We start from the raw sequence: 27,858 nt of genomic DNA on the forward strand, positions 1-27,858 counted from the left end.
GGGCTCGGATTTTCTTGACCAAACTATGAGCATTTGTAGTCATAGCTTTCCACTTTCTTTCCCTTGATTTGTTTTGATTCTTAGATACCTGTTCTGCTTTTTTGAACTGAACGATTTTGATGTTTTCTCCTCCCTCATCTTTTATAGCTTTTATTGCTGGGGGGGTGACATGTCCCTTTTATTGGCTGTCTCCTGCCACCCCCCTTCTTTAGTTTAAATGCCTGGTAATATATGATCTGAATTTCTCAGATAGCATCCTCTTTCCTGCTACTGACAAATGTAGGCCATCTTTTCCATATAGCCTTTTACTGCTCCATACATGACCCCAGCCTCCAATGTATCCAAAACCACTTTCTCTGCACCTGTTTTTGAGCCAGGAATTGAAATTACACAACACGCCAGCTTGTCAGGCTAACCAAATCCAGTTCCGCCTCCCCCACTAGAAACAGTGGCTACAATTTAAAAGTTTTTTTTAATCTTAGTTCAGACCCAGAAAGGCAGTTTAATTTGCACACTTTTTGGGCTGCAGTTAAATCAGCTCTGTCCCTCCTAACAGCTAGAGCACACTATTATACAATTCTTCTAGTATCCCAGGCTGAATATTTATGCAAATCAATTCATATACAATTCCGTTTGGTTGGACTTTGCCTCACTCAGTAAAAAGGTATTTGTTTTTTTGGTATTATTTGGCAATGGAAGATACTTATTACTGGTTGGGGGTGACAGCCTTAAGGATTCTGTGCTGAAATTAATAAAATGTAAAATGCCACTGTCTATGTACTTACCAACTACCAAGTGAATAGGAGTATATAGGAGAAAACCCCAAAACACTTTAAAGGACCGGATCCAGAGCTCTGGCCCGATCCACGTTAAGCCTAAGACAGCAGGAAATTCTGGTCCAAGTGGAGGTCTCTGGGAAGGTGTATAACTAGCTAGGCCCATGAGGGAACAGCAGGCCCAGGGGAGAGAAGGAATCTCACTGCTGAACTGTGTGATACTACATTTATGTTGTTGAACTGCAAAGAATAGCAGAGCTGCTTTTGTTTGTTTCTTTGTTATTAAAAAAGAAGCTTATGCAAGATTTCTGCCAGAGTCCATCCTGAATCTGTCCTCTGGCTACCCTATGACTGCCAACAGTGCCACATATGGTGTCAGTTCTGGGATTTCTGCACTAAAGCCTTGCTCAGAGAAACCACATCAATAGAAGAAATAAAGAGGACATTTTATTGTCCTTCCATTATTTTTTCTTTTATCGGTCCTAGCTGCAGTGGCAGCTAAAAGTTTAATTTAAAAACATGCTAAGAAGGATAGCTTCACCTATATTCAGGGGCTTATATCTATAGTGAGTCAGCATCGAACAGGCAGGTTTTATTTTGTTTTTTTCCTACAAGGAGAAAGGAAGTTGTGTTTGAGTATTCAAGAACAGGGCAAAGCCCTTCAGGAAACATTTGTGGGGTCAGAACCAGAGGGCTGGCAAGAAACTAGTCATGCAGGCCTTTGCCGAGGAGCAGAAGAGAACCTGGAGGGCTGTCCACATCTTGACTGAACAAGTGGTCCAGCAGCTGGCATTGGTGAGCAACCAGTACTAATCCAGTTGGCACAAGTAATGAAAATCACAGTGACGCAGGTGACGACAACCATCTTCTATTCTTTTTAAGATGAAGGCAGGGGAAGACCCAGATGTGTTCTTAAAGAATTTTGAAAGAACTGCAGACCTGTTGGGCTGGCCAGATGCCAGTTGGACTACATACCTAGCAAATCTACTCACCAGCAAGAGTCAAGCTGCCTTCCAAGCAGCTAATGCCAATGGGATAGCCAACTATTCCATGGTCAAAACCGCCATCCTTGAAAGAGTGGGCTAGATGACAGAGACTTACTGGCAGCAAACCCCATGAAGCCTTTTCCATTGGCTAAAAAATGCCAGATGGAAGTGGCTACAGCCTGCGATGAATACAAGCATCAAGATAGCCAATCAGTCCTTTCGGAGAATTTCCTGGATGGGTTGGACTGACCCATGCAGAATTGGATGTGTCAATACCCAGGACTCACCCAGGAGAAAGCCTTGAAAGTCAGACACCTTACATCAGGCTCAGCTGATGCCAGAAGTAGTGCAGAGACAGGAGAAACAACCTACACAGGCTCTCTACCATGACAGTGAAAACACAGGACCTCAACAACAGTCAGAGCAGGACAACTCTGCTGCCATACTTAAAGCACAGCCAACAGGCTATTCTGTTTGTTTCAACTGTAGGAAGAAAGAACATTAGGCCAGAGACTGTGGATACCAAGTAACTGAGGCCATGGCCGTCAACCTAGTAACTCATCCAACACCAGAGACTAATACATGCATTGACAGGAGAGGACATTCAGTACAGGGATGACTGAAGATTCAAAGGAAAAAGAGAATCTCAGAGGTACCCACCCTCCTGACTAGCAGGGGTCTGGGCACTTTCTCTTGTTGCTCCCTTTGGGTTGGGAATGGACATGAAGATTGTTGGCCCTATGACAAAGAAGAAAAAGAAGAACTCTTGGTAGGGAGGGGTAAAATAAAAGCTGAACAAGCATCATGGCCATTTCCTTCTGTAAGATGGAAGACCATGCTGACAAGGACCGTCTAGGGCTGGAGAACATAGAATGGGAGCACAAGTTAGCACAGCAGTGCAAGAGAGAATGCAGTCACCTGAAGGAAGGGAGCGTCAAACCTTTTGTAGGCACTGTCAAAATGAAAGCAGAACAAATCTCACAGGCATGCATCCATTTTGGAGTGAAAGATCACATTAGGAAGCAAGAATGGGCAAATACTTTTGCAAAAATGCAAAACTGTAAATTGGTAGATGGGCCATGTGGGTAACTTTCAGACTTTGTAATTTCAGTGGAACTGAATGATGTGTCCATCCAAGCCCTCGTACATCAAAACTCAGCCCAGAGAAGATGGATTAATTACAAGAGGAAGACAACACTCACCTGTCTACATGGTGACCAGCAGCAGTATCCAAATAATCGGGTTCTGCTGATGACTCCAGCAGGGCAAACCATTATGGACATGGGAATACTTCTTGAGCTCCCATATCCAATGGTTTTAAGGTGTGATTGTCCCCAGTTTAAAACCTGTGAGGTCAGCTTATGGACAATCAAGCCAGGCCAGATGGCTTCTCACCAAGACTCCAACAGTACTGTTGCCAAAGGGAATTTGGCAACAGTACTGTTGCCAAATTTCCCTTCCACCCCTTCCACCCCTGCCATCGATCTATTTCCCTTCTACCCCCGCCATCGATATAGTTAGCAGTGCTGACTACTAACTCAACTGATATTGGCCTAATTTTGATACTGGTGTATGATATCAGTGGTTAAGGTTCCACAGGAGCTGCAGTACTATGAATGGAGGGTGCTAAGATGGCCATGCAGAGTAAAATGACTGTGTCTGTTGGAGGACCATTGAAACAGGGCAGTATGGGTGTTAGGATTCTGTTAGGGTAGTTGGTAAGTGGGCCCTGGGCTGAAGTGAGAGGTGGTACAGCCCACAGGGAGGAGCCCCATGAGCCTCACTGTCGGGAGGCAAGGTCTCAGCTGACGTCAGACACAGAGGCAGGTTAGAGTCTTTATTAAAGGGATAGAAGCACTACCCATGGAGCGGGGAGTGCCAGAGAGGAGGTCACACAGACCCAGAGGGAATACACCTCTGTAGAGTTAGTAAAGGTCCACAGAGTGAGTACACCAGCGAGGTCTTCAGTAGGGGTGGTAGTGGCCCATGGAGCGGGGTACACCAGAGAATGTCCTTAGTAGAGCCGATAGTGATACGCAGAGCGGAGTATGTCAGGAAGGTCCTTGATAGAGATGACAGTGACCCGCAAAGTGGGGTATGCAGATGAGGTCCTTGTAAAGATGGTAGTGGCCCGCGGAGTGGGGTAGGCTGGTGAAGGTGCTCGGTAGAGATGGTAGCGGTCCGCAAGGCGGGGGTGTCCCAGTGAGGTCCTCGGTGAAGTAGGTAAAGGCCCGCAGAGTGGGTATATCCGAAGGAGTCCTCCATAGGGATGGTAATGGTCCGCAGAGCGGGGTACACCAGGGAGGTCCTTGGTAGAGCAGAAGAGGGTCCACAGAGCGGAGTACTCAAAAAGAGCTGTGTAGATTCCAGGAAAGCCCCAGGGAATGGGGTAGGCAGAACCCCAGGCCCTCTGAGGAGCAGATAGCCAAGACAAGGAAAGGGCCCCCGAGGAGCGGGTAACCAAGATGTCCATGCCGGGAAGCAGGAACTGGAACAGGAGCGAGATGGATTTAGCAAGGATAGAACTCTTGGCCAAGTCATCCATAGTCAGGGCCAGTGGGCTTAAGTATCCGAGAGGGATGACGTCATCCGGAGGGGACACCCCCGAGGTTCCCAGCATGACGTGGTTAAGACTGGCCCGTGCGCGCGCGCCTAGAGAGTTCCGATGGCAAGATGGCAGTTGGCGGCATATGTGCCGACCCGGGAGGCCTGGGAGCGGTAGGCAGGTAGTCGGCAGCTAGTGGAGGCTGCCAATCTACCCCATGGAGTCAGGGAGACAAAGAAGGAGGTGAGCAATAGGGATGTGCAGACAAAAAGTTTTCGATGATAAGTTGACAAGTTGAAGTTGAGGGTCGATTTTGTTCAATATGGACATATGGAGAATTCCATAAGTTGAGGGTCTGTCCATATGTTCACCAGTTCCCTAAATAAAAATTTAAACCCCTCACCCTCCTTAATCCCCCCCCCCCCAAGACTTACCAAAACTCCCTGGTGGTCCAGCGGGGAGTTAGGAAGCCATCGCTGCACTCGTCTGCGATTTCCTCATGGCGCCGATAGCCTGTGTCACAGGGGCTGCCCCATGCTGGCCAAAAGTTCCGGTTGGGTCCAGCGGGGGTCCGGGAGCGGAGGCGCGGAGGAGCACGTGACATCGGCGTCACGTCGGAGTGACGCGGACGTCACGTGCTCCTCTGAGTGTGTAAAGCATAAAGTGTTATGCTTTACACACTCTGTTAATTGTAAACCGGGTTGATGTGATGCCTGTCATGAAACTCGGTATAACAAAAACAATAAATAAATAAATAAATAAATAAATAAATACCCCCAGTTTCTAGAGCGTATTCTCTTCCATCTTTTGGAAAAAAAGGTTGAAGATAGAGCTTAGGCATCAGAGCTGCTAGCTTCATTTGATACCTTCAATTTGTCTGAGTTCTTGGAAAGGTCTCAGGATAATATGGTTACTCCATCTACATTAATAGTTACTCTAGATATGGATTTCCATAGAGATTTTGTGCTAAGGTTCTATCAACCTAAAAATATGTTGCTCTTAAACTTGATAATATGAATATTTTCAGATGTGGCAAAGGCCACTCAGAAAAGGAGGAAGACATTTTTGCTACTGTAGCCTGGTGTTTTGCTGTGAGGAACTTTATTTTGGTTGAATTGCCCTTGTAAATGTGTTAAATGTAGTGGAGTTAAGGGTATCTCCATAGAGCCTTCACAACTTGTAAACTTTTTAAGGGTTTGCATCTTTTTTTTTTTAATTTATATTTTATTAAAGATTTTAACAAAATTTACATTGCAAAAATCCAGGTAATCATGTTGGAAATACAAGCAAACAGCAATAGAAAAAATAATATATAAAATATAAGTATTCAAAAAAAAAAATAGTCCCCATTAATGGGAGGATAATTAAGGAAAATAAACCCCTACCGGGTATACAAGAAAACTGTATAATACAGATAAAGAGATTATACATTTTCAATGCCGTATAAATACCTCAACTCTGCTCCTTATCAGCTAAGAAGGCCTCAAGATGGGTAGGATCCTGAAAAGTAAGCTTGTTTTTTTGATGAATAACTAGACATTTGCATGGGAATTTTAAAAAGAAGACTGCTCCAAGGGATAAAACCCTTGGTTTCAGTAAAATAAATTGTTTCCTCCTTAATTGAGTACTTCGAGCCACATCTGGGAAAACTTGAATTTTTTGCCCACAATAAAGAAAATCTTTATTCCTAAAGTATTTCTGGACTACCAGGTTTTTATCCTGTTCACTACAGAAAGAAACCAAGAGTGTTGCTCTACTAGGTATGTCATCTATGGATGCTTCTAGAAAGGAGGTCAAATTAGGAGAATCCCCTTGCAAAACATTCAATTCTACTTGCCCTGCTTGAGGGCTTACCCTAGACTTAGGTATATAATATATTTTGGAAATATTCTTTTCTTCTATAGTAAAAATGGATAAAACTTCCAAAAAGTATTTTTTAAGCAACTCTAAAGCTGATGATAATCTTGACACTGGAAAATTTAGGAATCGGAGATTTCTGATACGATTCTCATTTTCAAAATTTTCCAGTTGTTTATGTATCATTAAGCTATCTTTTATTAAATAATTATTAGACATTTGCAATGATGACATTTGAGCTGTTAAAGTCGTAGAGGTGGCATCTAATTGTATTAAACGAATATCATGATTCTCTAAGGTATTCTTAATTTCAACTGCATATTTAGTAAACTGAGCTATAGAACTAGACAATGACTTTTACATATTAATAAGCACCTTCCACACATCCCCCAAAGTTACATTCTGAGGATCAATAGACTCTGAAACTACATTACCACCTGATGAAAATTCCTGCAACAATTGTGTATCAGACTTCATATGTGTCCCCAGATTCTACATAATTCCAGTATAACTAGCTTGAATAGAACCAGCTATTACCGTGGGTTCTTGTCACATTCGTTGAGGATTAGCATCAGGAGAATCCATTAATGTGTGAGGTAATGGCAATTGGCTAGGACTCTTTGGGGATCCAGCAGAAAAAGAAATCTCAGGGATAGAATTTCTCACAAACTAACTCACCCTTTTTGCCACATGCGAGTCCATGGGTCCTCTTATCACCGGCAAGCCAGGTGACAAAGTTAAAGGCTTTGTTTTCCTTTTTCTTCCCATATATAAATAGGAAGAAAAAACTTAAGAAGGGGTTTGTCCCTTTGGCGTGCGGCTTCGGCAGTGTGCCAGCAGTTGCGCGCCGCAGCCCTTCCGGCTTTAAGGAGTGGTCAGGCCCCGGCTGATGGCGTCACTGGGGTCGGGATCAGGGAGTGTCCCATGGCTCGCTGGGCTCAGGTGGAAGAGCCCCGTCGCAGTCCTCCAGCCTACCTCCCTGCTGGAAGGTGAATCTCACCAATCTCCTCTGAAAAAGGCGCCGCAGCCCTTCCGGCTTTAACGGGTGGTCGGGCCCCGGCTGATAATGTCACCGAGGTCAGGATCAGGGAGTGTCCTACTGCTTGCTGGGCTCAGGTGGAAGAGCCCTGTTGTAGTTCTCCAGCCTACCTCCCCGCTGGAAGGTGAATCTCACCAGTCTCCTCCTAAGGGTTTGCAACTTATGTCATCTCCAGCTATAGCACAATTCTATATTTGAACACATACATTTGAATTTGGAGATTGTATACTTATACTTTCAGCATATTTTCTATTTCTAATTTGTTTACATGGCAATATTGCTGTTTGGAATTTTGATTTGGACTTCCTCAAATTTACTAAAATAGTAGGACACTGAACTTAATTTTTACTATTTTCATTTTTTATGTTGGGGATTCAATGTTATTGTCAATAAATATTTCTTGAATGTAAGTAATTTAGATTTAATTAAAGATTAAAAAATAATTTTAAAAAGCAGGTAGAAACATTGTACCTGTGGCATGTTTCACAGGAAAAGCATGCACATACTTTATCTTTGAAACTCAGTGCAAAGTCCATAGATAAAACGTATCTGTGGACTTTCTCCCAAAGCAAATAGTCTCAAAATTGCCTCCCCCAAGTGCAATGGTTGACACTCGATTCCTGTAAGAGTGTGTGAGCATTTTGGAAGCAATTACTATTTTCTTTATGTAAAATTAGTATAAACTAAACTTATTTTCCTAAAGTAGCAAGAAAAAGGGAGAGGAAGAAATGTTCTCCAGACCCACTAGATAACCCAAGAAATTGTTACGCTTGCTGGCCACGAAGTCCCATGGCTGACCTCACTCACCCGGCGCCACACTATTGTGGCTGGGCCAGCTCTGGGCTTCCTGATAACGGCGGGGAACGTCTGCTGCCGCTGCCACTCTTCTTCACAGCTCTAGGCCACCAGCCCAACACTGCTGACTCCTGCTTCTTTGCAGCTGGAATGCCACCGACTTCCTACTGTACCCAGTGTCCTTCTAGGTGTGTGGGCACACCTATCTTCTAAATTTAAAGGGCCCACGGCAGGAAAAGCCCAGCAGCCCTCGCTGATGGCATCCCAGGACTGTATAAGGCTGGATCCTGCCTCCAGCCTTTGCCTTGGCAATAGGTCTTCTCTCATCAGAGTGTGGATTGCCTTCCTGAGTTCCTTCCTGCCTTCTGTGTTCCTAGTCCTCTTCCTTCATTCCTCAGATTGATCTTGGCTTTCACTTCATTCCTCGGACTGATCTTGGCTTTCACTTCAGACTTGACTCTTGCCTGGACCTTGACCACAAGCTACGTCACCTGCCTCGACCCTTGCCTGAACCTTGCCATCTGCCTCGACCATTGTCTGACCCTTGACCTTGAGCTTCACTGCCTGTTCCAGACTTCGGTCTGAGCATCGGATTCTTCTATACACCAGGACGTCCTTCACTGCAAAGGCTTCACCTAAATCCAGCAGGCCCCGGCAGCCGAGGGCTCAACCTAAGGGGAACATGGGCTGGTAGTGGTGAAGCTCCAGCAGGGCCTCTGCTGTCCACCAGCCTCATCTACTGACTGTGGGGAGCTGTGTGGCACCTCCCCATAAGTAGTGTCAACTCCCCCTCAGTCCAAGGATCCACCAGCATAACAGAAATACAGTCTTAATTCTCATAGGGGTCAATGTAATAAGCTGCACAAAAACTGCCGTGGGTTTTTGCATGGGTAATTTCTCGTAGTTTTCCGTGCTAATCTTACGTGCATATGTAATCATGCTGTTGCGATCAGCAGTCCACAGGCTGCCCCATGGACCACTGTTCTTACCTCCAGTCTGGCGAGGTGCTGCCAGCTCAAGCGGCGGGCCAGTCACCCTTCTCCGTCATGGTAGGATGTCAACAGCGATCTCGGACGAGCCAGGCACTCCTCGCAGCGAGATGTCGCTGATGTGTGGCAGATACCACCACTCCTGCACTCATTCCATCCATCTTCTCAGGCATATGTGGGCACAACACTGTTCAATTTAAGAGGCCAGCGGAGGGAAAAGCCCTGTGGCACCCCTGGTTGACGTCAAACCTGCTGGCCTATAAAAGGCCCCTGTTGCCCTGCTTTGATGCCCTGGCAACAGTCCAATTTGCTCTGTTGAATAGTGTGGGTTGCCAGCACTTTCTTCTCCAGTTCCAGCTTGTCTTCAGTTCTTCTACTTGTCCCTCACCTGCCTGTGTGCTCCTTGCCTTCCTGCCCTGTCTATCCATCCCTTCTTCCCTTCAGACGGATTCATGGTACTTGACCTTGGCCTGATTCCTGGGAATCCTTGCTTACTCCAAGTCACTATTAATTACGAACTAGACTTTCAAAGACCACGAATACAGCATCAGATGTAATATAGGTACTTTTAGGTACAATGTACTTTCTCTTTCCACGCAATGGGGTGCATTCAGTGTCAGAATAATGCACCTTTTATTTTAAGTCATTTGCTAGTTCAAAAACATTTTTATATAGTCCCCATCTGCCTATAAGCAATAACAATTGAAAAGACTACTTAGCTGAATGGAACATCCATGGCACCAACATAATTCAAAATGGCTGTGCTCGACAAAACTACCCAATCCAACATAGGCCCATATTTCGGCATTCCCACCCCTGCCTCGGGGATATAAATTACCTATCAATACATCGCAAAAACACCAAAATACATCAAACCTACTTATCCATCTCCCGCATCATTCAGGGAAAAGTTTTACAACTGCAGGTTGCGCCAACTCCACCTTGGATCTAGGGTCCACTCCCGTAACAAATGCGTTTAGCACGGAAAAAACTCATGCACATACCTGCGCAGTAATCTGTGGAAGGTTTGGCACGAGTGCATGCAAATCGCATGCAAAGGAGTCATTATCAATGCATAGGCTATGCAGTGAGCCATGCCAGCAGGGAGATTGCTGAGTAAGGGTTCTTTTAAGAGGGTTTTTTAGCCCCTGGGTCGGGATAGGAGTTAAGTGAAAGCTCCTGTCTATTGGTCCTTTTACTCCGTTGCTGGCATTAGCTTTGTTGAACTACTTTAAACTCCCCTCATTTCCTGAATAGTTTTCTGATGCCAGGTTGTGTGTCCGTGCAGCCTTTTCCTCACCAGGAGCTCGCGATTGCTCCTACCACTTTGGGAGCTTTCAGTCCTGGTCCGAGTCCTGCATCTCTGGGCAATGTTGGTGCTTGTCTTTAGCTCCCGGAGGTCTCCAGTCCATCTGTCCCGGCTCCTGCTCTCTACTGGCGGCACCGTGCCATACTGAGTGGCCCCGGGTATCCAGTGAGGAAAAAGCTGCATGGACGCACAACCACACTAATGGAGTAAAAGGGCTGCTGGGAACTGAAACAATGTATTTTTTAATAACATGTAATTAGCAATAAGTTAGAATAGAAATACCTCTCATGAGTCTGCAACATATTTTTTTTAATTGCAGCTATTTTAGTGCCAGTTATTCCTGTGGCTTTCTGCATCGGGGCTTTTATGTGGGTATTGGTGCATGAATTTGGTCCTACACGTGTTTTCTTGCTTGTATCTATTTTACATGCCATCCCCTTATTACATTTCATGGAGGCACCTGCTTTTGTTGCTTGTGCCAAAAAAAATAATAAAATATATACGCAGAAAATGTGCGCCTATTTCAGTTTTTCACCATCCACAACACTGTTGCTGGATGGAGCAGACCACCTCCTTCCTCCAGGAACCTACATCCTTCAAACCTTCAAACCTTGCTCTCTGAAGCTGGCAAAGTTGCCTTGATTACTCCTTATTTACCTCTTCCAGCTCTTTGTTTTCCAGCTTTTTTTTTTTTTATAAGAGACTAGGGATTAAATCTATGGGATCTGAAAGGGTCTTTTGTAAGGTATATCCTGAGGGTGCTATACCATACAAATACATTATTTCTCCAATTTGAGTAGAAACTGCTAACTCCTGGTTATAAATCCTGTAGTTTCCCTACTTAAAGCTCTGGTTTAGTTATTTATTGTTAATCCTTGGCATTATGCCTAGGTTCATGGCCTTGAGTCATTTGCCGACTGGTGCATAATTTTAAAATACATGCTGTTTTTTTTAAACTATCTAAGATGTGTCCCAATCTACTGCAATATAAACCTACACCGTGGCTAGGAAACATAATCAGTATGGTTCATTATGTTTATCTGTCAATGTTCCCTTTTGCCCTTATGTTTGCTGCTGTTTGATAACTGGGGGGTTACTTCCTTCTTGAGGCTTAATCTGGTTTCTGTATCTATTCAGGTCTTCTGCCTGTACCTCTATTTGTCTTCTGTGTCGTCTCTGTGTTCTGTAAGCCCTATGTGCTGTGGATCAAAATCACTGCCCAGATCCAGGAATCAACAAGAATTAAATAAGCAGCTAAGAAGCAGCTGATATTTTTGCCTTACTTTCACATGGTTTAGATCCAGGTTAATCCTTGCAAAGCTGCAGTATGGAAAGGGAGGGGAAAATATGGAAATTAAAGATGAGGGGAGAGCTGGAGAGGAATGAAAAGTGAAGAGGTGATGATGAATAGGGGCGCAATGGAGGTAGAGAAGAGGAAAAAAATGGAGTTAAATGAGTTGAAAGACATGGGGGAAAGAAGGAAGGGGAGAAAAGGGAGAGATACATTAGGAAAGGTATAATGGAACGAGAGAACCAGAAAAATAAGAAGAAAAAAAGCAAGCAGACCTGAAACGGAAGGCAGTATAACAAATTTTAAAAAAGAGTTCTGGAGTCTGCAATTATTCATAGATTGCGCAATAAATTGTAATTCTGGACAAAAGTAAAATATATTATCTTATATTGTATACACCATATTTTTTTCTATTTTTAAAATTGATATGCAACACTATTGAGAAAAGGAATTAACTTCAGTCTTTGCAGCTAAAATGAATCAAATGTTCTTTCTCTTTTTTTGCAGGAAGAAGAGGTGGCTAATTATAATTTTTCTGCCTTCTTCCCTCTACAGTTTCCCTGAAGTCAACAATTCAAGTTCAGGTTATCTGCACTGAGGAAGGGCATGAGTGAATGACAGTGAGCACAGAGAGAAAGAATAAGGGGTGGGAGAGATGAAAGGGTGCACAGAGGGTGATGGTGGAGTGGCAAGGTTTGAAATTCTCACTTGTTGACGGCTTTAGCACTTTTAAAGTTATGCAGTTTAGAGCCAGATTTATCTCTGGGGATGTGCTGAGTCAAAAAAATTGTTTCAGTTCATGCATTCATTTTGTAGGTCACATTCATTTGCTGGATTTGTTTTAAACAAAAAAAATATATATTTTCTATTTGTTTGTCACTTTACATTGAAGTCAACGGGGGGAGCAATCCTTAGGTCCCATTGACTTCTCTGTAAAGCAAAAAATGAAACTCAACCTGGGCCTGTAGCTGAGGCCTATAGCCGAGGTAAAGGCCCATCCAGAAGTGAGGTTCCACTGCCAAGGCCTAGGCCTGATGCTGGGGCTCAGTCCAAGGCAGGGTCCCATCACCAATGCACAGGCCTGATGCCAGGGCCTAGTCCGAGGCCTGATGCTAGGGCCCGGCCTGAGGCCAAGTCCTTTCACCAAGACATAGGCCCAGGGCTGGGTCATGTCACAAGGCCTAGGTCCAATGTTGAGGCCCATCATCAAGGCTTAGGCCCAACACTGGGAACTGGCATGAGGCCATGGGCCATCACCGAGACCCAGGGTTAGACCTAGTCCCATGGCTGGGTCCCATTGCCAAGGCTCAGGCCTAGACCTAAGCTCAGAAGCCCAGGATCAGGACTTTCAATATCTTCATTATTCTTAGATTGCTGAAAAATGATGCCGTCCACTGGAAAGATGTGCCATAGTGACACCACTGCAGTACTTTCATCCCCAATGAATGTATTTTGATGTATTTGCTGGGCTCTGGTGTCAGGCGTGTGCCTCAATGATTGGTCCTAACTTCAGGCCTGAGCCTTGGCAACGGAACTTAGCCTCGGGCTAGGCCACACCATCAGGCCTAGGCTTTAGTGATGGAACCTAGCCTCTGGCTTAGTTCTGACATTGTGCCTGGGCCTATGCCCAGGCCTCAGTGATGGGACCCAGTCCAGACACCAGGCTTGGGGCCTCAGTGATGGAACCAGGCTGAGGCCTGGACCTGCTAAAGGCCCATTTTTAAAAATGTACAAATATAAAAATACCCCAAAATACTCGAGTATTTCTATCAGAGGCTATTTTTGGTTCATTTCATTTTGAACAAACAGAAAATGGCATCATTCAAAGCATTAGTAGCATTCGTAGCATTTTACACATTTCCTTTTTGCCTCCATTCTGCATAGATCTGTTTCTGTTCCATTTGTTGTTTCTTCAAATTACAAATTTAAAAATACCGAATCATGAAATTATAAAACTACATTTGCAGAAAAACTAAGGCTGTGTCTTTTAATTCCTCATTCTGCCTTTTTGTTACTCTTGTTTATAGAGATGTGAATCATGTGATCGATCGTCTTAACGATCGATTTTGGCTGGGGGGGGGAGGGAATCTGATCATCGTGGTTTTGTTTTTTTAAAAATCGTTTAAATCGTAAATCGGGGGAGGGCGGGAAAACCGGCACACTAAAACAACGCTAAAACCCACCCCGACCCTTTAAAATAAATCCCCCACCCTCCCGAACCCCCCCAAAATGTTTTAAATTACCTGGGGTCCAGTGGGGGGGTCCCGGTGTGATCTTCCACTCTCGGGCCACGGCTGCGTTAATAGAAATGGCGCCGGCGCTACCTTTGCCCTGTCATATGACAGGGCAAAGGTAGCACCGGCACCATTTTGGTTCCTGTTCCCCGATGTCACTAGCGCAGGAGATCGCTCCCGGACCCCCGCTGGACCCCCAGGGACTTTTGGCCAGCTTGGGGGGGCCTCCTGACCCCCACAAGACTTGCCAAAAGTCCAGCGGGGGTCCGGGAGCGACCTCCTGCACTCGGGCCGTATTGCCGTATTGCAAAATGGCGCTGGCCATACGGCCATACGGCCGGCGCCATTTTGCAATACGGCAATACGGCCATACGGCCGGCGCCATTTTGCAATACGGCCCAAGTGCAGGCCGTATTGCACTTGGCGCCATTTCTATTAACGCAGCCGTGGCCCGAGAGTGGAAGATCACACCGGGATCCCTCCCACTGGACCCCAGGTAATTTAAAACATTTTGGGGGGGGTTCGGGAGGGTGGGGGATTTATTTTAAAGGGTCGGGGTGGGTTTTAGGGTTGTTTTAGTGTGCCGGTTTTCCCGCCCTCCCCCTTCCCCTCCCCCCTCCCCCGATTTACGATTTTTGACGATAAATCAGGGGAATTCCTATTGTATCGCGCCTCTAACGATTTTTGATGATTTAAAATATATCGGACGATGTACATAAACAAGTAGGGATGTGAATCGTCAAAAATCGATTCACATCCCTACTTGTTTATGTCTTTTTATTAATTTTATCAAACAAAGTTACAATACAGACTGTAACAATATTCAAAGCACTCCATCTTCAACAGGATAAAAGTTAAAACAAACATAAATTGTAAATACATGGAGAAGTACATGTTCATTTCCTCTCTTTTTAAATTATTCGCCCCTCCCCTTTCCCTGTAGGAAATCTCCAACCCCCAGATTAAAAGTGTAATTATACAAGAGATAGAAAATGCATTATCAACCCATCTAGTTCTAAACTATACACTTGAACCAATATGTTTATTTATATTGTTCTCATCTTATCTCTTATGGATGTTTGGAACTTCCTGGATTATTTCTAGGCAAAGCTCTGTGGACTTGTTAATCCTATACAGATTTACAATATAGTCCTTAATACAATTTAGAGAATATCTCTTACAGATTAAAGTTGGTATTTTTCATCGTAGGAGATAGGGCATTCACAAATTCCTGCCATATCTGTAACGTGGCTTCTAAGCATGATTCTGATATCAATTTTGCAGTTAAGTATTCAAAAGTAAAGAGTTTAACTATCCTCATTTTCCACTGAGCAAACGTTCGTACAGTTAACCCTATCCATGTGGACAAAATTTATTTTTCTGCAACAATTTTAGCCTTATCTAAAAATAATTTTCCTTCAGGCCCCAAAGCATAGAGACATCATCATAAATACCAAAGAGCTATATCTTGGGGTCCACAGGTAAACTTGTATTAAAAAATAGCTTCAACAAAGGCCTGTACCTGAGTCCAAAACTCCTGGATCTTTGAGCATTGCCAAAAACCATGCAAGTAATCTTCTAATACTCCTGGATATATTTCTGGCAATAAGGTGAACTATCTATTATAGCTTGGAAAGCACTCTCTTGAGAGAGATATATTTGCCAAAGAAATTTAAACTGAGTTTCCTTAAGTATCACATTTTCTGTTATTTTATTCATTTTTCTTGTATCGTAAGGTTAAAACTCGGCCATTTGTCCCATTTATTATATATCCAAGCCAACGGGTCACTTGAATGTGCATTCAATAAAGCTCCATTAAACCTGGTTCAAGATGGTTTTTTCTTACTGCTCCCAATTAGAACCTCTTCCAACAACCCATATTTATTAAACTCTGGATTAATCAGGATCAGCTCAGATAAATAGTGTCTCACCTTTAGATATGCATAAAAATCTTTGTGCAGCAGCCGAAACCTGGATTGTAGATATTGGAAACTCAGCAGTACTTTGGAATCTCCAGAAAATAATTGGTGGGCTTGTTTAAGTCCTTTTGTTTCCATATTTTGAATATTTGAATTTCTAAACCAGGTAGAAACTGCAGGTTGGCCTGTAAAGAAATGTAAGGGGAAACCTTCCCTACTCGAGACAGGAACTTGCATAAATAGGACCATGCAACTCGGCAGGAAACAAGGATCAAATGATCCCTTTTATATCTACTGGAAACTCCTCAGTAATTTGAATCTGTGAGTTCAAAGAAAAGGGTACCAGCCAAGACTGTACGAAATCATACGATGAATATTTAAAAGATTCAAACAGCCAATTATGTAGATATCTTAGCATACATGCTAGACTATAAATCTGGAGATTTGGGGATTTTAGACTACCTCGCTCTGGAGTTTTCATCAGAAAATCTAAAGAGATTCTTTCCCTCTTCCCTTTCCAAAGAAAATCTCTAATTTTCTTATTGGTTTCTCCAATATCTTTCTTACATAACCAAATAGGAAGTGATTCAAGTACATATAGCCATTTAGGAACTTCCATCATTTTTACTAGATGGATCCTATCTGTCAGAGAGAGAGGAAGATTTTGCCATTTCTGGAGATTATTCTCTATGTTCCTCAGCAATGGCTTGACATTAGGATCATATATTTTGCTGACATCAGAAGGGATCTTAATCCCAAGGTAACTCATTTCTCCTTCCATCCATCATAATGGGAACTCTCCCACCCATAAACCCCTCAGGGTCCCTAGGATATCCAACACTTCAGACTTTCATGCCTGCAATGTCCCAAAGTCTATTTGGTGATGTAGGACTTTCCACATCGACTCCCATGACTCAGTGAGAAATAGAAGGACATCATCAGCAAAAGCCACAATTTTAAATGTGCGTCCACCCTTACAAAAATCCTTAATAGCACTATCCACCTCAATTTACCTTAGTAACGGATTTATTGAAAGAATATATAGTAAAAGAGATAGAGGATATCCATGCCTTACACATCTTGAAATGTCAAAATCGTCAGATTTACAACCATTGACGAAATTCCCCATGACACCAAATCTTCATAGTCCTGAGAACATGCATGGCCAGGATACTCTATCAAAAGTCTTTTCCAAGTCAAAGCTTATTGCCACTGCCTGCAAATTATTTAATTTACAAACGGACACTGCTAGAGTTAGCATCACTATATGAGAACATGCTAACCTGTCCTTTACAAACCCCAACAGGGTTTCAAAAATTACAGAAGGGATAATCAAACCCAATCTATCACCAGGATTTTGACAAAGATCTTTAAGTCACAATTTAGCAGGGAAATGTGTCTATATGATGCTGGGGAAGTCGGGTCTTTCCTCACCTTTTCTAGAACCATAGAGAATGCTTTATTAAAGCCCAGGGGGAAAGAATCATCCTGAAGTGCTCCGAAAAAAAGATTCCCCATAAGACCTATAATATGTGGATTTAGAATCTTATAATAATCATATGAAAAGCCATCAGGGCCCAGAGCCTTACAGGGTTTGTTAGACTTGATGATTTGAAGGATCTCATAAGATTGTATAGGTTTATTCAGGAACTCCAAGTGCTGACTAGAAAAGGTAGGTATTTTTACACATGTAAAAAACTTTTCTTCTTTCCTACTACCACTTATTCTGTTCTCTGAATAAAAGTATTCATAGAAAGACCTCAAAACTGCACATATATCTGGACTTTTAGACACTATATTAGCTTTATTATTTAAGTTTCTCAATATAGGACTTCACCTGCTATACCCTCACTGTATTAGCTAAAACCTTTCCTGCCTTACTTCTGAATCGAAAGAAGTTGTGTTCCATTTTCTGAAGCATATGTTGTATTCTGTGGTGCAAACCCATATTTAAGCTCTTGAGGGTAATTTTAAAATCTTTCTTGTACTTTTTGAAATCTGTCTTTATCAATTTCTCTTTTGCCAACTTCATCTTTTCTTCAAGCTGAAAGATTAATGTGTTCAATCTCTTATTTCGGGCTATTAAATAAGATATGATGTCACCTTTCCCAGAATAGAGTGGAGGAATCTTTATGTTGGTCATTATTAATTTCAAATTCCTTCCATTTCTTATGTCATCTCTGAGATGACTTGGGACCTCCACAGTCTTTCCCTTGGACCAACATCCCCTGTTCTAAATTCCACCCATATCAAGGAATGGTCTGATATAATGAGGAGACCTATTTCTGCTTTTGAAATATTTGGAAAAAATTCTTGGGAAGCTAGGATTTAATTGATGCTTGATAGGGAGTTGTGTGCACTAGATATATGAGTGAAGTCTGAACCTCAGGGTTTAGGATCCGCCATATATGTAATAAGTTTAATTCATTGCAGAAATATGCAATCCCCTTGCCCTTCATTTTCCTAAGGCCTTTGACCACTGGAGATTTATCCAATAGGGGATCACTTAAACAGTTATAGTCCCTGATCATGAAAAATGGTCCATTGTTGTTAATTAAAAGAATGTTAACTATATTGGCAAAGAAACTATGATTATATTTGTTAGATGCATATAAGTTACATATAGTGAGCTCCTTGTCATTCAGTTTACAACTGAAGATTATAAATCTTCTTTCTGGGTAATATATCACCTTGTCTTCTTGTAGGTGTACACTCTTGTTAATTAAAATGGCTATATAAGAACATAAGAAAATAAGAACATGCCATACTGGGTCAGACCAAGGCTCCATCAAGCCCAGCATCCTGCCTCCAAAAGTGGCCAATCCAGGCCACAAGAACTTGGCAAGTACCCAAAAACTAAGTCTATTCCATGTTATCGTTGCTAGTAATAACGGTGGTTATTATCTAAGTCAACTTAATTAATAGCAGGTAATGGACTTCTCCTCCAAGAACTTATCCAGTCTTTTTTTAAACACAGCTATACTAACTGCACTAACCACATCTTCTGGCAAAAAAATTCCAGAGTTTAATTGTGCGTTGAGTGAAAAAGAACTTTCTCCGATTAGTTTTAAATGTGCCACATGCTAACTTCATGGAGTGCCCCCTAGTCTTTCTATTATCCAAAAGAGTAAAAAACCGATTCACATCTACCCGTTCTAGACCTCTCATGATTTTAAACATCTCTATCATATCCCCCCTCAGCCATCTCTTCTCCAAGCTGAAAAGTCCTAACCTCTTTAGTCTTTCTTCATAGGGGAGCTGTTCCATTCCCTTTATCATTTTGGTTGCCCTTCTCTGTACCTTCTCTATCGCAATTATATCTTTTTTGAGATGCGGCGACCAGAATTGTACACAGCATTCAAGGTGCGGTCTCACCATGGAGCAATACAGAGGCATTATGACATTTTCCGTTTTATTCACCATTCCCTTTCTAATAATTACCAGCATTCTGTTTGCTTTTTTGACTGCCGCAGCACATTGAACTGACGATTTCAATGTGTTATCCACTGTGACGCCTAGATCTCTTTCTTGGGTAGGAGCACCTAATATGGAAACTAACATTGTGTAACTATAGCATGGGTTATTTTTCCCTATATGCATCACCTTGCACTTGTCCACATTAAATTTCATCTGCCATTTTGATGCCCAATTTTCCAGCCTCACAAGGTCTTACTGCAATTTATCACAATCTGCTTGTGATTTAACCACTCTGAACAATTTTGTATCATCTGCAAATTTGATTACCTCACTTGTCGTATTTCTTTCCAGATTATTTATAAATATATTGAAAAGTAAGGGTCCCAATACAGATCCCTGAGGCACTCCACTGCCCACTCCCTTCTACTGAGAAAATTGTCCATTTAATCCTACTCTCTGTTTCCTGTCTTTTAGCCAGTTTGTAATCCACGAAAGGACATCGCCACCTATCCCATGACTTTTTATTTTTCCTAGAAGCCTCTCATGAGGAACTTTGTCAAATGCCTTCTGATAATCTAAGTACACGACATCTGCAGGTTCACCTTTATTCACATGTTTATTAACTCCTTCAAAAAAGTGAAGCAGATTTGTGAGGCAAGACTTGCCCCGCGTAAAGCCATGCTGACTTTGTTCCATTAAACCATGTCTTTCTATATGTTCTGTGATTTTGATGTTTAGAATACTTTCCACTATTTTTCCTGGCACTGAAGTCAGGCTAACCGGTCTGTAGTTTCTCGGATTGCCCCTGGAGCCCTTTTTAAATATGGGGGTTATATTAGCTATCCTCCAGTCTTCAGGTAGAATGGATGATTTTAATGACAGGTTACAAATTTTTACTAATAGGTCTGAAATTTCATTTTTTAGTTCTTTCAGAGCTCTGGGGTGTATACCATCCGGTCCAGGTGATTTACTACTCTTCAGTTTGTCAATCAGGTCTATCACATCTTCTAGGTTCACTGTGATTTGGTTCAGTCCATCTGAATCATTACCCATGAAAACCTTCTCCAGTACAGGTACCTCCCCAACATCCTCTTCAGTAAACACCAAAGAAAATAAATAATTAAATCTTTCCGTGATGGCCTTACCTTCTCTAAGTGCCCCTTTAACCCCTCGATCATCTAACGGTCCAACTGACTCCCTCACAGACTTTCTGCTTCGGATATATTTTAAAAAGTTTTTACTGTGAGTTTTTGCTTCTACGGCCAACTTCTTTTCAAATTCTCTCTTAGCCTGTCTTATCAATGTCTTACATTTAACTTGCCAACATTTATGCATTATCCTATTTTATTCTATTGAATCCTTCTTCCAATTTTTGAATGAAGATCTTTTGGCTAAAATAGCTTCTTTCACCTCCCCTTTTAACTATGCCAGTAATCGTTTTGCCTTCTTTCCATCTTTCTTAATGTGTGGAATACATCTGGATTGTGCTTCTAGGATGGCATTTTTTAACAATGACCACGCCTCTTGTACACTTTTTACTTTTGTAGCTGCTCCTTTCAGTTTTTTTCTATTTTTCTCATTTTATCAAAGTTTCCCTTTTGAAAGTTTAGCACGAGAGCAGTGGATTTGCTTACTGTCCCCCTTCCAGTCATTAAATCAAATTTGATCATATTATGATCACTATTGCCAAGCGGCCCCACCACCGTTACCTCTCTCACCAAATCCTGTTCTCCACTGAGAATTAGATCTAAAATTGCTTCCTCTCTCGTCGGTTCCTGAACCAATTGCTCCATAAAGCTATCATTTATTCCATCCAGCCTTCTTCCCCTTGGCCGCTAAGAAAAAGCATGCTTGTACCCATTCTCTTTTTAATTTATCACTTTCTAATTCAGAGAGGTGAGTTTCTTGTATGCAAGTGACTGAAGCCTTATTTTTGAGCAAAATGTACAATACTGTTTTCCTCTTTTTAGGTGAGCCTATCCCATTAACATTAACATTCTAGGAAATAATTCGCAAATCTTTACTCATTCTGCAGGAATGGAATAGGAAGTAAGAGAATCTGCAACATATTTAGGCCTGGGACACCCAGCCTTGCCCCATCCTCTGTTATATTACTTTCCCACCAACCTTTAGATTGGAAAACACACATATTAACCACCTCCTGTAAAAGAGAGATACCTACGAACCCTCCCCACACCATCAACCTTTCACCTTTCCCCTTCCCTCGTTTCCCCCCTTCCTTTTCCCAACAACTAATTAACCCCTCTTATCTTTGAATGCTCCCTTTTGACAAACATAAGGTGTATTCTATATGTGGGCAGGTGCCATCCCCCTTTAAAATCCTAAGGAAAGGATAATAATGTCAGAGTTGATTCAATAAACCCTCCAGAAATCTCATCTCATGAAAAACACTACAACTTGGTAAGAGTGTCAGAAACAGAACACATGGTCAATGCTGTTCCCAAAATTTATCATTTAAAGTTAAGCAATTAAGCAGTTTATTTTTTTGATCAAAACTTTGTTTTGTTTGTTCCCTTATTTCTCTCTCCCAATTCTGCTAAAACAAAAAAAATGCTGTCCAAGTCACTGACAAAGGGTGGACAGGTTGACCTTGATTGTAGAACATAGTGACGAGAGAAAGTCTGGCATACATGGTACTTCAAAAGAACAAAGTAAAACAGGATGGGAGTTTGCCTGAGCCATGGTCAATTGCCTTCATCGCCCGCCACCATCTTCCGATGTTGACTTGAGCAAAATGGATGTTGTCGAATGTATTCATTTAGCATGATATCTGTTATGAAGAGCTCAGCTTGGAGTGCTGGGAGTTAGCAATCTGTTGCGAAGAGCTCTGTGGTGAATTAGCAATCTGTTATTAAGAGCTCTGCTGAGTGTTAGCAATGTGATGTTATTTAGAATAATTGTGGGTGGATCCTTGGACCAGTGGCAGGTGACCACGCCCCTGGGGGAAATCCCGGGAGGGACCACTGGTCAGGCTTAGTGTAGTAGACAGACACACACTAGTTCTTTTATTAGACAATATAGTGAACCACCAGAGATGGCAGTAGTGAGCTGGAAGCGCCCGGCTGGGCTGTAGTCCCTCAGGTACTGGAACAGCAATCCCCAGGTGGCTGAGCTGTAGAGAAACTAAGAAAGTGAGTAGGCAGTATATGCAGAGTTCTGGAACAAGTCCTTGATGGTAACACTCACACAATAGTCTCTAAAGGCAGCCCAGGAGTTGGTATGCATTAGGCCCTCGAGGAGCGAGTACCTGGTTCTAGGGGAAAGCTCTGAGAGATAGATAAGACTCACTGATGTTAAGCAACAAGACTTCTTAGAAGCAATACATTAAACCACCAGAAGTGGCAGTAGTGAGCTGGGAGCGCCCGGCTGGGCTGTAGTCCCTCAAGTATTGGAACACCGATCCCAGTGTGGCTGAGCTGTAGAGAAACTAAGAAAGTGAGTAGGCAGTATATGCAAAGTTCTGGAACAAGTCCTTGATGGTAACACACAATAGTCTCTTAAGGCAGCCCAGGAGATGGTATGCACCAGGCCCTCGAGGAGCGAGTACCTGATCCCAGGGAAAGATATATGGAAACTCACTGATGTTGTAAGCAGTATGACTTCTTAGCAGAAGTGGTATTCAGGAGCAAGTCCGGGACGTGGGCCCTCGAGGAGCGAGTACCGGTTCCGGACTGCGACCTGAAAAGAGAAAGAGAGAGCGAGGCCCCCGAGGAACGGGTACCTCTAGTGAAGTCCGAGGAGGCAGAGTAGCTAAGGTTGCAGAGAGTAAATCCCATCCGCAGCAACCAGGAGGAAGCTAGGTAATCCAATCCCTTGCTAACTCGTCTTGTTAGCGAAAACTGAGACCTTAAATATCTGGAGCTGGTGACGTCATCTCAGGGGGACGCCCCTGAGGTTCGCGCCAACGCTGGTACATCAGTCGGGCCACGCGCACCCTTAGGCATCTGGTCAACATGGCGGCTTGCATCGACAAGCCGGCCTAGGAACGCCGGAGGAGGATGGCCTGGAGATGCCGCAGCAGCTAGCCTTCCATCAACCTCAAAGGAAGTCGCCAATGAGGCAAGGTGGGCGGAGCAGAGATGTCGGACAGCGACAGACACAACAATATCAACAGAGATACATTCTTTACAGATAAAAATGTAGCATACAATACACTAGCTGTCACTTCTGCTGTATTCACAAGATTGGTCTTTGTGCAATATTTTTGTTGCTGTTAATATTAAATTCTAGACTATATCACATTACTGCTTAAGTAGAAGCATGGGCTATTTGCTATTGTTTTCTAATTAGGTAATATAACATTATATCTGTTTTTATTTTTACAGGGTCTTAGTTGCAATTTTTGTTTTTCCATTGTTGCTCTGCATACAGAGTCGGCTTGTTCTGGTTTCCAGTTCAGTTTGTGTCTGTATGATTCTGTTTATACTTTATGGTCTTTTTATTCTGTATTTGGTGAGGACATGTGTTCTGCCTGTGTCAGACTGCCTGTGTCAGACTGAAGTGAGATAGTCTGCTAGTTTCTGACCTGGGATCTATAGCAGCCTGGCTTGTTCTGTTTTCCTAATTGGAAGTATATTGATGTTTTAGGGTCTGGTGTAATATTTGCAGTGTTGCCTTTTTATAGGTATGGTTGTTATTATTTGCGTGTTAACAGTTAGTGCTGTTTTGGTATGGGAGATTTAGTATATTGTAATTGTAATTTAGTTTGCTCTTGGATTTCTGAGGGTCAAGCCCACACCCATTGTATGTTACAATAGGCCTAATATCATATGGATTCCAGGTGTCTTTTTACTTTTTTGCAGGGTTTTCTGGTTGACATCACAGCAGTGCATGTAAATATAGTAAATATGTTGTAATATTTTTACTTCAGAAGTCTGTAATATGAATGTACATTTTTCATGTCAAATCTTATTACAAATGCACAACTTTTAATTGTGTGTGTGAAGGCTGGGGCTGGAGGGTGTGTATTAGCAGTAAGGGCCAGTCTTGTGGAAGACACTTCTTAATGTGTTTGTGTGATCCAGACTGCAAGGCTAAACCCCCCATCCTTCCACCCTCTACAGGGTGCCAGGCTGTAAGGTTTTCCTAAGGGTTCCTGATGCCTCGACTGCATTTGGCTCCATGAAACTGTGCAGTCGTGGTCCAGGCTTTCCCTAGTCTCAGCTGCAGCAGTGATGCATATAGTCTTGGCCAGGGCTTAATTTTTCTTTTTCTTAAACCCTGGAGGAAGCCAGAAGTATGGATCATGTCTAGTAAGTGCCCCCCCCCCCCCCCCAACCAGGAGTAAGAAGGCAGAACAGAAGCTAGGGCAGTGTTTCCCAACTAGTGTGCCTTCAAACTCGATCAGGAGTGCCATTGGAAAAGTCACCACTGCCTGATAATCCAATCCAGACCACAGTTTAGCTCTGCTCTCAGTACATTGCAGCAACACCAGCAGTGGCTCTTAAACTGACAGGAACTCCTTTCTGAGAACATGGGTAATTATGCATGCCTCTTCCCAGCTACAACACGAACCCTGGCAAATTAATGGGTAGCATGCAGGCCAGAGATAACTGGGACTCGCTTTGTGCAGCAAACACAGTGCACACAGCCCCCTCCTCATCTTCCCCGTCTTTGAATCCTTGACGCCTTTGTCTTATACCCAGGTTGAGTAAGAAGAGAAGAGTGTGCACTGAGCCCTGGATGTGACTCATTTTGAGTGCTGCGAGCAACAGTGGAGGAGCTCTGTCAGCCACATGCAACAACGAAGGTAACTAACTGAACCAACTGCTCACACCACTTGTGTGCATACTTGGAATCGTCAGCTCCCCGATACCTCCATCAATTAATCCAGTCTCTCTCCAGCTCGCCTAGACAATCTAACACATCACCCTGAATCCTCACCAGTTCACCCAGACTTCCTACTCAAAAACTGCAAATAAGAGGCAAGTCTGATTTTACTTGCATGAGTCAATTAGTAGGTATAAAATGTATGAAAAAAATATGGTAATATACATTATATGCCTATATCTCTTATAAATGACAACTCCTGTGCGGAGCTCTGAACCCAGCCACAGAATGCTCCAAGATAGCCCCTTTTTTCCCCTGAAAAAAATGTATACATGAAATAAAATATGCATGCATACTCATCATTTATAAAATAGCATATATGCAAGTACATGCTACTTAAGCATGTAGATGTTATTTTACACACAGCACCCCTTTGAAAAATCACCTTTTAGATTGTAAGCCCTCTGGGGACAGGGAAATACCTATGGTACCTGAATATAATCTGCTTCGAAGTGGCTGACCAGTCATGAAAAGTGGAATATAAATCAAAATTGTAAAATTTACATTAAAATAAGATGCCAACTGTAGAATGCCTTAAAAACAATCAAGTGGTAAAATATGCAGTAAAATTAAAGATCAATTAAAAGCTAGCTTGAATAATCTTCTTATCACTCTGCTAACACATCAAACCTCTTTCCCCCATCTCCCTTCCAATTCCCCTAGTGGGCTATCACTCCAATATAATCTATGATTTACTTAAATTCAAACAACTTTTGCTCTGATCAGCTTTTCTGGTTTGGATCTGCAGAAGGAAGTGATAGCTCTCAAAAGCTATATGCCATTTCTATATACCCACATCTAATATTTAATTTTAATTTTATTCATATGTTACAATGTTCCTTATATTTATTGTTTAATCAACTGTTCTCTTGTTACAATGTAAAATAGGGCAGTTCCGGCTCTATTCAACCTGTTTTCTGGAAACCGATGTGATATCTCGATCGAATGTCGGTATACAAAAGAAATAAATAAATAAATAAATAAATAAAAGCTAATGAAGAAATGTATTGTGAGACCAATAAAAAGATTATCCATATACACATACATCTCTATCTTATATTTTTAAAAATTATATATATGCTTGGGTTTTCTGGTCCATAACAGGTATAAATTGTAAAATGTAGTACAAATGAAAATGCTAAGCAAATAACAGAAAACATATAACACTTGGGAAGCCTCTCTATAAACTACATTGATAGTATAATAGATGTCTCTCATTGCCCAACTGTAGAGAGTACTAAACAGTAATTGTTTCAGAGGAAGATTAAAAAGCACCGGTTCTAGTGCAGATCCCTGGGGCACTGCATTATTTGCCATCCTCCAGTGAGTTAGTCTTACTCTCTGTTTCCTGTCCTTTAACCAGTTCATAACAGTAGCATTGCCATGCGTGGGCATGGATGGGCCATGGCTCACCGACTTAGGGCTCAGGATCATGCAATCAGGACTGCCCAACACCAGAGGAAGAGGGTCTGTAGGATGGCCACTGTGGTGGCCGAAGAAGGAGATGGCCGCCATGGGACTCCATTCTGCGCTGGTCAAAGAAGAAGAGTGCTGCGGCAGACCCCATTTCATGGCAGCCGAAGGGGGTCTGACGGTAGCTGAAGAAGATGCCCTATATGTATGTGTATGCATGTGTACATATGAAATATCTGTGCTTTTAGAGTGACACCCTGATAGACTCAGCAGGGGATTAAAGGGCAAGTGGTTGCATGTCACCTAGATAAACTCGCCAAAGAGAAATAACTTTTTATTTAAACTACAGACTGTTTTTACAATATTTCTCCATTAGATATTGTTAGAGTGGTCCTTGGAGTTCAGAAAAATATTTTTCCATTTTTAAAATAATAGTAATATATGAAAAATATAAACAATATTTGTAAATCAGTCTCACCTTGAAAAAAAATAACAACTGAGAAATGTGTTATGTGCTCGGTTTTGCAAATGTTTAAAGTGAATGTACCCAATACAAAGACTTGTTATTTTACAATAACCTCCTTAAAAATAAATAGGCTGCAAATGGACAAAGGCGTAATTTATTATCATTAATATAACAACCCTGTACTACATTCCACTGATTCTAAAAAATGTTTATTGCATCTGAGTATGTCAAGAAGCTAGAACATTTATATATTTTTTTATTGAATTTGCTGTTGTTTTTGCACTAAACAAGTGTTTAGAATAAAAAAAAATGACGTTCATTGTCAATGGAAAAAAAATCCCCAAAATAATAAAGCAGGATGCCATGATTTGAAGCAATTTACTCCTACGCAAATAACTACACTAATGGTAAATGTGATTCATTCTATGAATTTCAGTAATACATTGTACTCTTCAAACTTCACAAATGGATGCATGCTATCAATGTAGTTTGCATTTTTATGACCATTAAGTATTAAGGGGCTAAAATATATAATACTCACCTACAGAAAAGAATCTTAGGAAACCGAAAGACCATAAGCAGCAAGAATCCACATCAGCACAGCCAGTCAGCACTGGACACATCCATGTGTGAGTTCATTATTCACTTTCACTGTGCAATATCTAAGGGCAAACTGTTAAGGGGACCTTGATTATTTGCATTCAGGTAAATGGCCATGCGGTCTTTGAACTAGTAGTTCAGTAACATCTAATAAAGAGTTTGTCCTCAGCAAAGTGCACTCCTGCCCTGAATGCAATAATTGTATTTGTTTAATACATGATCTTGATCTCATTAAGAAAAGTAGAGCATAATCGAATACATTTTCAGCTACAGCCCATGCACCTAACTGCAAACTTACTCTTGTACTTTGAAGCATGCACAAAACAACCTGATTTTTGAACACAAAGGTACCTGCATGAATTGTGTTTTTTG

The 27,858-nt window shown here is 42.2% G+C and overlaps 1 protein-coding gene across 2 annotated transcripts in view; it reads right to left on the reverse strand.

Moving 5' to 3' along the window:
* The window catches only part of ABCB11 (ATP binding cassette subfamily B member 11), a 152,530-nt gene extending 125,019 nt beyond the window's left edge, over positions 1-27,511 (reverse strand). For both annotated transcript variants that reach the window (XM_029605677.1, XM_029605676.1), the window contains exon 1: positions 27,428-27,511. The gene's annotated coding sequence lies outside the window, so the exon portion shown is untranslated. The remainder of the gene's footprint in view (positions 1-27,427) is intronic.
* Between the last annotated feature and the right edge of the window lie 347 nt (positions 27,512-27,858).

This window comes from Rhinatrema bivittatum, chromosome 6 (genome assembly GCF_901001135.1).
Source record: "Rhinatrema bivittatum chromosome 6, aRhiBiv1.1, whole genome shotgun sequence".
NCBI classification, from domain to species: domain Eukaryota; kingdom Metazoa; phylum Chordata; class Amphibia; order Gymnophiona; family Rhinatrematidae; genus Rhinatrema; species Rhinatrema bivittatum.